Source organism: Pseudopodoces humilis, chromosome 2, assembly GCF_049639895.1.
Source record: "Pseudopodoces humilis isolate 2021_Gansu_Grassland_sample_001 chromosome 2, ASM4963989v1, whole genome shotgun sequence".
NCBI lineage: Eukaryota > Metazoa > Chordata > Aves > Passeriformes > Paridae > Pseudopodoces > Pseudopodoces humilis.
In genome coordinates, this window is record NC_142201.1 from 114,729,500 (window position 1) to 114,744,345 (window position 14,846).

Sequence of the window (14,846 nt, forward strand, 5' to 3'; positions counted from 1 at the left end):
GCCAAGCATTTCCCAAATAACTCTGCTTATCCTCAGGGATGTTTCCAAAAGTATCATAGTAAAAGCTGGGAGTGGGGAGAGAGCATGTCAACAAAATTAAAAAGACAGCTTTCTGAGATCTTTTTATTCCTATGAAAACAGTAAATTTTTTTTTATATATGGAAAATTAACTAAGACGTGAACAAGTGATTGTCAAAATAATTGCTTGGGGAATGAAAAAACCTAAATAAACATAAGTTTACATGTGGATTTATAAGAAAACAAACATACTAAGAGAAAAAACAGACCTACAAAAACAAAAAAAACCAATAAAGCTCTTTCATCTATCGCAATAAAAAAAAAAAATCATTGGAAAGAATCAGATCCTCAAGATCATATACAGGACCCTCCAGGTAGTGGGAATAAACAAAGGAAACTGTGGTGTGTAATTCACAGAGGTAATCTGGAATTTATTGCTGGATTTCATGCAAAATTTCTCAAAATTTCTGACTGGAAAAGCACAGGGGCTTCTCAGACCATGTCTGGGCATTTACAGCAACCTGACAGATGTTTTTGGGACCAATTGCAGAAAAAAACCAGCAGCACACAATTACTGGGACAATCTGTTCCCTGGCTGTAGACTTTTTGACAGTTTTTTTTCTCCTTGGGCTGGGGGAGCTGTCATGGGGCAGGGAGGGTCAGGAGTGGCAGTGGCTGCTCAGGGATGGCTTTGGCCTGTGTCCCTGGAAGGAGCCACTGCCCAAGCAGCTGCGCTGCCCCTGGGCTCTGCTCTCGACCTTCTGGGCTTTGTTGGGTGGCACACCCTGTGCCAAGGGCTGGCAAGGTGCCTGCAGGCCCCAGCTCTGGGGGAAACAGAGAATGTCCTGGCCATATCCAGCGTGCTGCCAGCTCAGCAGTGGAGCACAGCACGGGCTGACGCTGCCCATTGCTCCCACAGATGCAGCTGGCACCACAACACATGCTCACAATATCTGGGAAAGCATGAGAAGAGTGCTATGCTGGAATTTGGTATTGCTGGAAGAGAAAACGGTGAGTGTTTTGCCTCAAACAGCTTCTTGAAAGGTTGGTCATAGTCAGGAGACATTTCCAGTGAGGCTGCTGTGCACTTGTGGATAGTCCTTGGTTGCCCAAATAACTCTGTCAAGAGTTCTGCTGCTGCCCAGGCCTTTCATTGGCCTCTTAATTGCTGGGCCTTGTCCTGGGGAGCCCGCTGGGGCTGCAGCCAGTGCTGGCTCTCACTGATGCTGCCTGTCCAAGGGCAGCCCCAGGAGCAGCGGGCAGAGGCAAAGCAAGGTGGGCAGGGGAAAGAGCAGAGATGAGATTGCCCTTGAAAGGCAGAGGCGCTTAGGGGCTCTCTCCTGGAAAGGAACCCTGCCCAGAGCCATCCCCTGCTTGTCAGGACTTGATGGTGCCAGGAAAATTAATCCACAAACACCAGAGATTTATGTCCAAAAAGGAGACAGAGGAGTCATTTTACTTTATTCCAATAAAGGGAGAGGCCATGGGCCATTCCCCTGGGGTCTCTCAAATTTTTGGAGGGCGCAGCCTCCTGTTTATCCTAATCTCCCAGCCACATCTCCCTCTCTCTTTCCCCAGTGGCTGAGGTACTTGACAGGCACAAACTTTCCAGAGTGCCTGATACCGAAATTCCCCTCTAATGTATAACCCTCTTAATTTCCAATTCTTAGAAATTGATGGTACTTCCCCATTGTTTCTTTCATCTTTCAATATCCAATTTCATTTATCAGCAAACCTACAGTTTGTTTGTAAAGGCAAGTATCTTTTTTCCATTCATCAATCACTGGAATCTTTCCCATTGTTTCTTTTATCTCTCAGTGCTAGTTTTATCAACTAGCAGACCCACAGCTTGTTTGTAAAGACACATCCGTCATTCCTCTCAATCTTTTTTATTTTTTTAATAATTGTCTTTATAAACTTTAGTTATTATTGACTCATTGACTTAATTTACTGTTTCTGGGGTTTTTTTTGGTTTTGCAGTTATTTCCAGTGACAGCAATTTCTGTCCTTTTGTAGCTATTCCTGGATTAGTAGGGATGGCTACTACCAGCATCCTTTTTATCACATGTTGAATAAGTTGTACTAAGCAAGGGATCATTCATGCTAAAAAGATTAGTTGCTACAGCACAAGAAAAACATTTGTTAAATCCATAGTTTACTAGGTAACCATGAAAACACGTCTTATTCTCATTCTTTCCATGTTTGGACTGGTACATGAGTTAACTTTCTTATTGCTTTTGTAATTTGTTTCACCACCTTTTATCTATCATTTAATTTGCCACACACTCTCCCTTCTTCTGCTGATAGTATTTGCATTTCTAAGCTCTCACATGAGCTTTCTACCTGCAATCATATTTTACATCTGTTCTGTTAGATCTGGATCAGAACCTATTACAAAGGGTTCAGGTTTTGTTTTGGTGTTCCCATTTCCACTGATAGTCACGGACAACATGCGTCCTGCTTGTAGAATTATTTTGGGGGCAGTTTAAAAATAAGGACTAAAAAAACCTGCTCTTTCCCCACTGCTTTATAGCTTTCAAAATCTTTTTGGTAAATATGGAAGGAACACCTTGCTTAGCTACTACTAGTGAGCTTAACATGTGTTTGATTCTATTTGCTGTGATATCTGAAACAATTATAAGGAGGGCAGTTGGAGGTCTAACAATCTAAACCTAAAGTCTAGTCACAAACACTTTTCCCCAAGTATGTGCTTCTTATTCTATTTAGACAATAAATATATTGACCCGATAATACTGTTAAGGCAAAAAATTGACAAATTATTACTACGTTACCCTAATCAAATACTTGCTAGAATAGCTTTACACTGCCACAAAACCTCAGAATGTTACTGATTTCTACAGAATGTCAGCTTAAAAAAATGAAGAGAGGAGGTAATAAAAGATTCTTTTGAGACTTAATGACTATAAATTGTAGTTACCACTGCAGTGAAAAGAGATTCTCGTTTCAATGGCAACTCAAAGCAATAGAATTTTTATCTTTCAAAGAAATAGCCTTTTTTATGGGTGCAGTAGAATTCCATAAACAATGCCTTACTAACTCCTTTTCCAGTTAAATAGCTACGGAATCCTAACTTCATTGAAATTACTATAGGACATAAGACTAATGCCTTCATTGGTGATCAGAAGAGGTAGTTACAGAGATAGACTATTTCAAAGTCATCTTAATGCAAGATTCACAGCAAAAAGAAACACTTGAAGTATCCATGAAGAATAAATTAATCATAAAACAACAATACTATCAAACTACTTCTGCCACCAGCTCACACCTACTGACCTCAAACAAGTCTTGTGTCAGTTTTTTAAGTCAAGGTTTTGTGGGGATCACACTTATTACTCAGTTTCTACAGTTTCACAAAGATTCTGGTTTCTGCCGGTGCTTTTCATAGACAGGCTCCAGCTTATGCACATCCAACAGCAGAGCACACAAATCTTCCTGCCTTAGCTCTACTCAAACACAAAAATATTACCTTCTGCTCTGATTTTTATTTGACAGATTCCTCTTCTGTATCAAACTCTAGCAGCCACTGTGAGTCATCACCAAAGTCCACGTGACTACTTTTGATAAAGTTACACAGGTGAACATTTTCTGGGGCTGGGTGGCCTCCAGCTACTGCAAAGGACTCCAGTGATTAGCTGTCAGAAATTGGTTATACGGAATGAGCTTTTGTGTTCAGAGCTCATTCAGCATGTTGGCATTTGTCAAACCTTTGATTATTAATAGGGTCAGAATTTCATTCCAAATACAACCGAGGAATTTGTGCCTCGGGCTTTGGCAGGACAAGATTTCACACGCTGAATTTCAAGGAAAAGGCTCACATAAGGCTAATCAGAACAAACCTGAATGAGAAAGAAGCCTGAAAGTAAGCCTTACCCGTGTGCTAGTTCCCCTGGGGGTTTTCCTGAGAAAGTGATTAATACTTCCCTACTCATATGGAAAAAACACTGTTAAAAACTGCTTTTCCCTTGCTCGAGTCAGAAAACGTGAACTGAAATCAAAGTGTATTAGTGACAATAAAATATTAATGCTCTGGATTTCTTATGCAAACTTTTTCAACACTGTATTATTAATGACACCTAATTGTAGTGGAGATTGCTGCAGGACAAGCTAATTTTACTACACACTTTATATTTTTAACTATGAAATGCTTTCTTGTAAGACCCCCCCCAGGATCCTAGTAGGATTTCATCATGTCTTCTAAAAGTCAGTTGTTAGTACTGATTCAAAAGTTTTCACAGGAGCCAGTAACTTATGAAAATATTGTGAAATGTGCCAATTTTTGTACAGTTTTCTTTGACGACAGACTGCATTCAGTCTCAGTATTTTACCACAGCAAGAAATTTCTTGAAGTTAGTATTGCCCATACGTAGACACACATCTTTGGTTTAGGCTGAGGTGGGCAGCACTGAACCACTCCAAGCTGCTGAAGCAGACCCTGAAAGCCAAGGGCCGCCAGAGCAGCAGTACAGTTTAAACATGCCACCTTCTTCCTACAAGATCAAAAGGGACTGGAAGATCACGCAGGAGTTCCTTTACCCCATATCTGTGGCATGTAGGGACTGTCAGCTTCTTTCAGTGGCACAGCAACAAAGAGAGCACCTGAAGAGCAATATCATATTTATTTCAGGAAATTACTGTATTACTCAAGAATGGGATTGCTGAGCTGCAATTAAGACAGATTTCAAATCAGAAGAATTTTACTCTCAGATACGAGTTTTTCATGAGAGCCTCAAAACATCCAGCCTTCATCCCCTGCCTGGAGCCCCCTCCTGATTCTAAATGACCATATCCCTTCTTTTAAAGGAGGACACATCTCCTGGAGCAAAAAAGACATTCTTCTATTTGATAAAAAAATAAATCTTCTGAGGCACTTCAACCAAGTAAAAGACACCTCTGTAACTGTGTCTCCTTACTACAACCTTGGCACAATAAGGTTGTTTGACTCATCAACAAACAACAGCTTCAGATATCTGTGACTGGCAAGAAGAGCAAGGAGGAAATAAATATATCCAGGGAAATCATGGCACAAACAACCCTGCAAAACCAGGGAAATGAAGAAGGTACCATATTGTAATGAGTCTTTTTCATTGCAGATCACTCAATTTTTACTGGCGCTTTACCATTCTCTGATGTGAGGAATAACTAGAAACAGTTGTAGATGAATGCTCAATTTCAGCAGGAATACAAACTTGTTCAACAGAACCTGACTTGTTTCATTATGCAGATTAATAATGGCTCTTTAATGCAGTGTGCTATGATGGATTTTTATTAAGCAGCCCCCTGTTTATTTCACATTGTTCCAAGAAAAAGAATAAATTCACTCAGGCTATTCTTAACCCAGTGGATTCATGACACACATCTTTGTCTACTGCCAGTTGCTTTCCTCTTTCCAGTGTTCCAGTCATAACACTGTGGTGCATTTAGTTATAAAACAGAAGACTCAGTTCTCCTTAATTTGAAAACTCAGTCATTTGAACAGGATTTTCTTTGTTTGCTGAGAATGGGAACAGCCATGTAATCTCCTGTAACATCAGCCTCCGTGTTCCTTATTCCTACAGTGGATTTGCTTTCCCTTACGGCACTTTGGCAACACAAAAGCTGCTTTGAAGTTAAGTACTAAATTATGTATTATGGCTCTCGTCATTCAAGAGCACTACAATAATTATCTCTATTAAATAACTGGAAAGTACAACAGGCAAACCTAAGTGAAGCAAAAAAATTATGGAGTCCAAGATAAAGCTGTTGGTTTTACCCCCATTATTCCCTGCATTATTCGTTCCTAGTAGGAAACTCCATGAGAAAAAAACCTGCTACCTATTACACTGATAATTAGTTGCTAAATACTCACGTGACTAATAGCAGCCAACTTAAAGAGAAATCATACATATTTGTGTTGTTAAACCCTAGCACGTCTGTGAGCCTAATGGAAAGGATACCTAGATTTAATAAAAAATGGCAGTTCTAAGAGAAAAAACAGTACAGAACTGAAAAAAAATCTGGCCTTTGTTTTAATTAGAAAATAAGGGAAAGAATCAAACAAAGAATATATAAATAATACAGTCCTTGAAGTATATTAAAAATTTTCCCATTATTCCTATGAGAAACAGTACATTTTAGACCCTGAGTTCAAAATAGGACTAAGACCATGACAAACCTTACTGTAACCTTCCTTTTAACCATGTAAAAGCTCCATTATTTAGGCATTCTAGAATTATTGGCTTTGTTGAAGAAAAATACCCAACAGCAGTAAGCAATTATGCAGCTGCATTTGTACTGCAGAAGTTAAAGGTTTATTATGCTTTCAGATTAATAGAATAATGCCCCTGTATAGAGCCAGCCAATTCCTTTACAAGTTTGCATTTCACATTTAATCTAGTCCCATAATTTAATCATGACAGGTCTTGTGCATTATACCAGGGCTGAAAAAGTGTAATGATCTGAAAGCAGGCTTTTTATGCATGAGATAATTACAGTGTTACCAGCTAGCGCCACAATGTAGACAAGAATAGATGAACCAATTATTTTTTTTAAAATGTTTTTATGTTACGCAACTCTTCCATGCTCCTAGGTAAATATAAGACATAATAGAGACTACCGCGTTTATATGAATTTAGGCCTCAGATACTTGCCATCTCTGAGGAGAACCCACTTTGAATTTGATTGAAGTGTGGCAATGCTGTTTCAGGATCTGTACCCATCCTTTCCAGCCAAGACAGCGACCTAAGTGGGATAGCAAGGACACTCCCCGTCATAGTTGTATGAGAAAAAGGTTAAGAGTCTCTGCTTCCTTTTCCTTCCTGGCTCAGCCAAAACAGCTCAGCTGAGCTGTGCAAAGATGGTGGCTGCAGTGAAAAGGCAGCAAAGCCAGCACAGCTCAGATAAGGGAATAAAATAACAAGAATCCAAGACTACATATTTGCCATGAAAGACAAGAAAATATTTCCTTTTGTGCTTTAGTCATGGGCAAGAAAGAATATAGGTCCTGTCAGACATCCCTCAGACAGAAGAGAAATACTAGGAACTGATTTCGTTTCTGTCGTATAATTTATTTTCTCAGCAAACAGATTATTTTTTTGGTATTTACTCAATATAGAACTTTTCCACTAAAGCAATTTCTTTTTCAAGTGTCAATCTGAAAAAGCTTTTCTACTGGTTTATAAGTATGAAATAAACACTACCTTAATGTTTAACTCTTTCTGTCTTCTCTCCTTTAACTTAGGAGAATTAAAGCAGATAGAAATTCACCCTTATTTGATGTTGCCAGAACAAGTTCTGCAACACAGCATCAATTTCGTTGCATGCACAGACATTATCACCCTTCTGCCTAAAACTTCAGCTGAAAAATGGTGCTAAACCAGCAACACAACTTGCATCCTTTTCAGGGAGGAACTGTAATGAATATTAAGCTTTACTGAATATCAGTGCAGAACAAAATTGTAACCATGAAGGATTTTATACTCCTCATGGTCTACTTCAGACTTAGAAATCACTCATCACAAATCAGGATGATGTAATGTGGTTCTGCTAAAATACATTACATGAAGAAAATGAGCTGATTTCCCTTACTGACTCACCAGTATCCATTTCTGTCATAGACAAACTAGAGGGGTCTGGGTTTGCTTTAATGTATCTGAATAATTCCAAATTGATTTACAGTGAGACATAAATGGGTAAATACAATAGCCAGCATTGGTGAAAGTTACAGTTTTAGAAAGACTAACAAGTCTTATTAATGCATATTCTCTTTCTGAGAGGCACTATCAACCACGAGACAAATCTTTCCAAGCACCATAGGTTGACTGTATTCCATCACACAGCCAATACCATGTAATCTGGCATGCCAGAAACTCACACCCTGTAGTTAAATACCTAATTTGGGCCCCCGAATCTGGCACCTTTATAAAGGGAAGAACCAACCCAGTAACTGCTGAATGAGCTGTTCTAGAGAGTTTTTAAGCAGATGGTGGGCACAATATATTAGTAAAAGCCTGTCTGCACAAACCAGCCTCTGGAATAAGTCGTAATATTAAGGGCTAAAATCCTTGAAACTTGCCTGCAGAAGAGAGAGTAAAGCAAAACAATATTCTTGTGTAGAAGGGAAAAAATGTAAACCTGTGTGTGTTAGCCAATAGTAGCTTGCTCTGCCCGCGGACCCTGTAGAACCCTATAAAAGGTGTGTTAATAATAGAAATAAACGGTGTTCACGATTACTTCTGTGAAGAGTGGTGAATAGCTGGCGGTCTCCCAATAAACTGTGAACAAGCCTCTAACCTGGTGGCCCTGCTTGGAGCCTGCCACTTCCAGCAAGTTCCAAGCAGCTTACAGAAAAGTAAAACATGGCTGTAGGAACTATTGAAGTGCCGCGGTGACGGAAAGCCCGGAGCACCGCGACTTCTCTGGAGAAACAGCCCTGAGAAGGGCTGGAGCGAAGTGCATGCGAGCAGCTTCAGTCGGTCGACTGATTTCAGCTCAGCTCAGCGGCAGCGGGCAGGCAACACAGGAAGCAGGGACGAGAAAGCTGGTCCAGCGTTCCGCTAAGCACAAACCTTTATTCAGGCAGAGCTTCAGCGAAGGGAGCTGGCAACAGCGAATCTCCCGAACAGGGGAAAAGCCGGGGTATTTCTGGGGAAGGAGAGGGGCGGGGGGAGCCCGAGATACATGTATTGGGGTGGGACAGCAGGGGGGAACACCAACGGGGCACAACAGTTTAACATATCTAACTCAAAGACCCCTGGGAGCGACACATTGTGTCTCTCTTACAGAGAAGTATCTTGTCTCCAGGGCAGAGCCACGATCTCAGTCTGGGCGGGCTCCTCCGCGCCCACAAACGGCCACGACTGTTCTGGTCGGGCCCCCTGAGATCTTGGCACGGCCTGAAATTCATCACCGTGACTGCTTCGGCCACTGCCCGGCAGAAACCATCATGACCATCTGCAGGCCTGGGTGAGATATTAACTCTTTCAGTGCACAGATGAGACCTGCAGACCTTGATCCTCCCCTTGGGTGAGAGGAAAGGACAGAGTGGGAGACTAATGCCAGAAGTATGGTAGGCTACACCTGTCTTCATATGTCATTTGAGAAAAACTCTCTCCAGGGCAAATTATGCAACACTTTGCCTCACAATCCATCAGTCTTAATTACAATGAACGGTAGATCTTAATTACAATCCGATTACAGCAAATCAACTGGTGGTGGTGAATGGCAAGAAGAATTTGCTTGTCAACAGATGAATATGTCCCACTCAAGAATGAACAAAATCTGCCTTTACTTGGAAGAAAGTAGACATGGAGCAATGCAGTATTTGGGTTTTATCCAGTGATAAATGGGGAAAGAAACTGTAACAACCCACCTGTTTTACAGAACACAAGCACTGATACAGCCAATAGTGCACCCACATTGAAGGGATCTTCAGGACATTCCTTTAGTTCTTTACAAGGAATGGGCAGTAAAACGCTGGCATTTATCTGAACTGGAAGCCATGTTCCTCTCCTGTTTCTCCTTGAGCACACTGTTCTTGCAGACTTCACTGTGCAGCCCATCAATCCTCTCTTGGCCAATAGCTAAATGGCACAACTACCAAAACACAGGTGCCAGCATCATCACCCCAGCATTATTCCAGCACTGCTTTGATGGTGCACAGGAGCACAGAATGGCTTGGCTTGGAAGGGACATTTAAAACCATCTAGTCCAGTGCCCTGCAGTGAGCAGGGACACCTTTAGATCAGGTTGCTCAGAGCATGAGCTTGAATGTCAGCAGGGATGGATGCCCACCTCTCTGGGCAACCTGTGCCAGAGTTTCAAAACCCACAGTGTAAAAAACATCTTTATGTCTAGCCTGAATCTACCATCTTTTAGATTGATAACATTCCCCCTCAGTCTTGCCACAACAGGCCCTACTAAAAACTCTGTCCTGTCTTTTTTACAAGCCCCCTTAAATTATTGAAAGGGAGCAATCAGGTCTCCATGGAGCCTTCTTCCTTCTGGGCTGAACACCCCCAGCTATCCCAGCCTGTCTCCAAAGCAGAGGGGCTCCAGCCCTCAGAGCATTTTGTCCCTCCTCTGGAATAGCTCCAACAGGACCATGTTCTTCCTGTGCTGGGCACCCAGAGGTGGATGCAGTACTCCAGGTGGGCTCGCACCAGAGCAGAGGGGTGGTGGAATCACCTCCTTCAAGCTGCTGGGCAGCCTCCTTTGGAGGCACATGGCTGGCTCATGTCCAGCCTCTCACCTTGCAGCAGCCACAAGTCCTTCTCGGCAGGGCTGCTCTCCATCCCTTCATCCCCCAGCCTGTGAGATCAGCTGAGCTGGGCTGGGACCCTGTCGTAGCCCTTGGACAGAGCTGCTGGGCAGGATGAGCTCCTTAGTGAAGAAGGCAGATCCCACTCCCCACACAATTCCACCCTGGCCATGAGGTCACAGCAGCCTGTGGGGTGACAGCAGGCTGAGATGACAGCAGGCTCTGAGGTCACAGAGGTGCCAGAGCCCCGTGGTTGCACAGCACCACAAGGACAGAGCAGTCAGTCCTTGACCACGACTGTTGTGGCAGCAGTGGCGGCGGCAGCAGCGGTGCTGACATTGGGACAGCGGTGTCAGGACAGTGGTGGCAGCAAGAGCTGCAGGACTGGCAGTGGGCAAGGCACCATGGCCTTTGCTCTGCACCTCCTCCTCCTGCTCCTCCTGGCAGTGGCCCTGCCTGACAGGGCTGCCCAGGCTGCTCCACAGCGAGCAGGGCGAGCAGGTGAGCCAGCGGCCTCGGTCCCCATTCCCGGGATAGCACTTCCTTCTCCCTGGGAAGCATTGGGGATGGTTTTCCCCAGAGCTTCAGGAAGGGTTTCCTCTATGGGAGGGAGAGTGGCCTCAGGGGCCCTGGGCTGGTCCTGCTGCCCCTCCAGAGAAGACGCATAGGGCCTGCAAAGAAGGTGGAGAGTGACCAGAGCCAGCCCAGAGCTCTCCAGGCCACTCTGCAGCTTTGGCCATGTCCATTGACATCTGGCTCCCATAGCCTTAACCAAACCCCTTGTGTGGATGCTAGCTTTGGAGCAGGCTGCAGGCCCCATGGCCTCTCAGTCCTGCCTAAGAGCTAGCCTGGGAAATTCATAGGAGGATTTCAAAACAGTCCTCAGAGACAGAAAACAACTGCCAGGTGCTGTTTGTCTGTCCTCTTGTTTTCCTTGCAAGAGAAAGTCAGGGGGTGTTGTGCCCCACTGACCAATGATGGTGATGTGTTGATTTGCTAACCAATAAGAGTTTCCTTACTGTACTTTCCACGAACTAATCTATATAACAAGCCTAAAGCAATAAACTAGAGGGATTCTCCTGTTCTGACTCCCTTGAGAGTCTGTGTCGTTCTTTTTGCCATTCCTAATTAGAACGACACCCTCGCAGTGCCCAGTTCCCTAAAACAGAAGGGGTCCCAGCATACCATGGAATGGTTCTGATCTGTGCTCCCTTCCAGATGAGGGTGGTAGGAAGGCTTCTCCAGCAGCTTGGCTTCATGAAGATATTCAGCCTCTGGAGCCCCATGCAGGTATGTTCTCATAGTCCCAACAAGGAATAATCATTGACAACGTGGAAAGAACCAGGTGACAGAAGATTCTGTGGCTGTTGAGTTACAGGTGTGTCACCAGTGAGAACCTTTCAAGCTCCTTTTCTGGTTGCTGCAGGCAAGCCCAGCTCCCATCACAGGGGTGAGTGGTGTGTCTCTGCTGATCCCACAGGCTGAGCCCTGGTTCTGTGGGATCCATTCATCTGAAATGGAAATACTTTCTGCTAAGGTCCTCCTAGAGGGAGGAACAAACCTATAGAGGATAGTAAGTCCCTGGAGACATCCAAACACATGGATAAGATGTTGAGTGAACTAGAGAGACACCGTAGCGAGTCCATGTCCCTCAGCCTTGTCCTGAGACTCAGCAGCCAGGGGCTTTCTCTGCACATCTGGACACGCTGTGCCCGGCACAGCAGGAAGGGATCCATGTCAGCCTCGCTGCCCCGCTGCTGCTTTCATGGCCTGCAGGGCTGTTTCCCAGCCTGGCCTGACTGAAGCTTCTCCCCAGCCTCTGCAGGAAGGCATCTGGCATCAGCTGACAGGGAGCCCAAGCTGCACCATGGGCCATGCACACCCAGAGCTCTATTGCAATTTCCCAGTCTTGGGCTAGCTCAGGTGTAGGGGCTGTTTGGAGGAGGGAGGGCCCTGGCCAGCCCCAATAACCTGGCCTTTCTCCTGATCCTTATCCATGACTTTGACAAGTATTGCCTTTTGAACATGCCACCTCCTCAATGGGGAATGGTTCTATCTGATCCAGCTGTGGCTCTTCCTTTCTCCAGAGATGAACCGAAAGGCTGTGCGGAAGGCAGCGTTTCCCAGAGGAAGCAGTGGCTCATGGACAGCCCCTGCTGCAGGAAGGGAGGCCATGCCAGGCACAGTCCCAGGAGGTAATTGCTGTGCCCCAGGGCCTGAGCCCTGCTGAGGCTTGAGCTGTACATCTCTGCTGCTTGGCAGTGCCTGCCTTTCAGGGATGCTGCACAGAGCATGGAAAGGGTTTTGAGAGTGTCCAGAGCCAGTCCAGAGCTTTCCTCAGGCCCCTCTGCAGCTTTGGCCATGTCCACTGACATCTGGTTCCCATGGCCTTACCCAACCCCCTTGCAGTGCCCAGTTCCCTAAGGCAGAAGGGGATCCCAGCACACCCTGAAAAAGGTTCTCATCTGTGCTCCCTTCTAGACTGGGACCGTGATGTGGAGTATCTGGAAGTGCTGGTAGATGGTAGTTTGGAGACCTTTCCAGAGGCTGGAGGCAAGTTCTCAACGTCCCTTTCTCCACAGAATAATCAGTGTCAAGGTGGCAAGAGCTCACTCATGTGCCATTTCCCTCAAGAGTCTGAAGGTTGATGGATTGGTTGAAGGTTGATGGATTCTGGAAAAGTTGCCCTGCTCCCTTCTGGAGCCCTGAGTGATCCCACAGCATCGCTGTCAGTGGGAGGAAGGAGCATTTAGCTGTCAATCTTCTTCCCATGTGCAATGCCAGTGTCTCCTTCTGTGTGCTCTGCGCAGCCACGGAGAAGATCAGAGAGGGAAGGGGCTGGGCCCAGGGCTGTGCCCCAGGGCTATGCCTTGTGTGGCTCCTTTGCCAGCCCCAGGGAGCCTGAGCTGCTTCTGCTGCCACTGCCAAGCCCTGGCCCTGCCTGGGGCTCAGTTCAGAGCTGCTGGAAGCTCCAGGGATTCCTTTCTCTCCTGACTGCCATGCAAGGGGCTCCTTCCATCCCATTGTGGGGCCACTGCAGGCACGTGGTCCCCCTGCTCCTGCTACTGAGTGGAAGGCAGAGATGAGGGAGTGCCTTGGAAAGCATCAGTCACCCAAGTGCACTCACTGCCACTCTGGCCTGAAGGAGAAATGGAACTACTTTCCATTAAGGTCCTCCTAGATGAAAGAACCAAGACATAGAAGAGAAGAAATCCCTGGAGGCATCCCAACTTCTGGACAAGACGCTGAGTGATCTGGAGAGACGCCGTGGTGGGTCCCTGTCCCTCAGCCTTCTCCTGAGACTCAGCAGCCGGGGGATTTCTCTGCACATCAGGACACTGTGCCTGGCACAGCAGGAAGGGATCCATGTCAGCCTCGCTGCCCTGCTGCTGCTTTCATGGCCTGCAGGGCTGTTTCCCAGCCTGGCCTGGCTGCAGCTTCTCCCCAGCCTCTGCAGGAAGGCATTTGGCATCAGCTGACAGGGTTCCCAAACTGCAGCAAGGGTCATAAACAACCTGAAATCCCCTGCAATTTCCCAGTCTTGGGCTAGCTCAGGTGTAGGGGCTGTTTGGAGGAGGGAGGGCCCTGGCCCAGCCCCAATAACCTGGGTGTTATCCTTATCCATGACTTTGACAAGTATTGCCTCCTGAAGACACAACCTCTCCTAATGGCGAACAGTTCTGTCTTATCCAGCTGTCCCTTTTCCTTTCTCAAGTGCTGGAGCAAGTGTCTGTGCAGACGATGGCTAGAGGAAGCAATGTCTCTGTGCCAGCTCCTGATGCAGGAAAGGAGATGCCAGGCCCAGGCACAGGAGGTAATTGCTGTGCTGGGCTCAGCCCTCGGTGGGGCTGTGTGCCAGCAGCTCTTCCCACAGGGCCTCTCCTTGCACGGCCCGGCAGCAGCCAAAGCTGGAGGTACCTCAGCTTCCAGGCCCCTGGAGCTCGTTCCCAGCCCCTGGGAAATGGGACTCGTGCACCAATGTCCATCCCACTGCAGCTGCTCCCAGAGCTGGCTCTGAGCATCCAGAGGCCCAAGACACAGGAGCAGCCCCGAGTGGGAGCCCTGCCATGAGCCCAGGGCCACAGCCAGCCCTGGCTCCCAACTGGGCAGGGGCTGCACTGGCCCCTGACAGGGCCTGGCTCTGTCCCCTTGGGCTGGGGGAGCTGTCACAGAGCAGGGAGGGTCAGGGGTGGCAGTGGCTGCTCAGGGATGGCTTTGGCCTGTGTCCCTGGAAGGAGCCACTGCCCAAGCAGCTGCATTGCCCCTGGGCTCTGCTCCCGGCCTTCTGGGCTTTGTTTGGTGTCACACCCTGTGCCAAGGGCCGGCAAGGTGCCTGCAGGCCCCAGCTCTGGGGGAAACAGAGAACGTCTTGGCCATATCCAGCGTGCTGCCAGCTCAGCAGTGGAGCACAGCATGGGCTCACGCTGCCCATTGCTCCCACAGAAGCGCTTGGCAAGTCAGATATAAATGCTGATCTTAAAAACGAGATTCACTTAATAAATTATAAAAATAATTTAATATAAATAAAAGACAATTAGGAGACATAAGAAATAAAGCAAAGGGTTAAAACGGC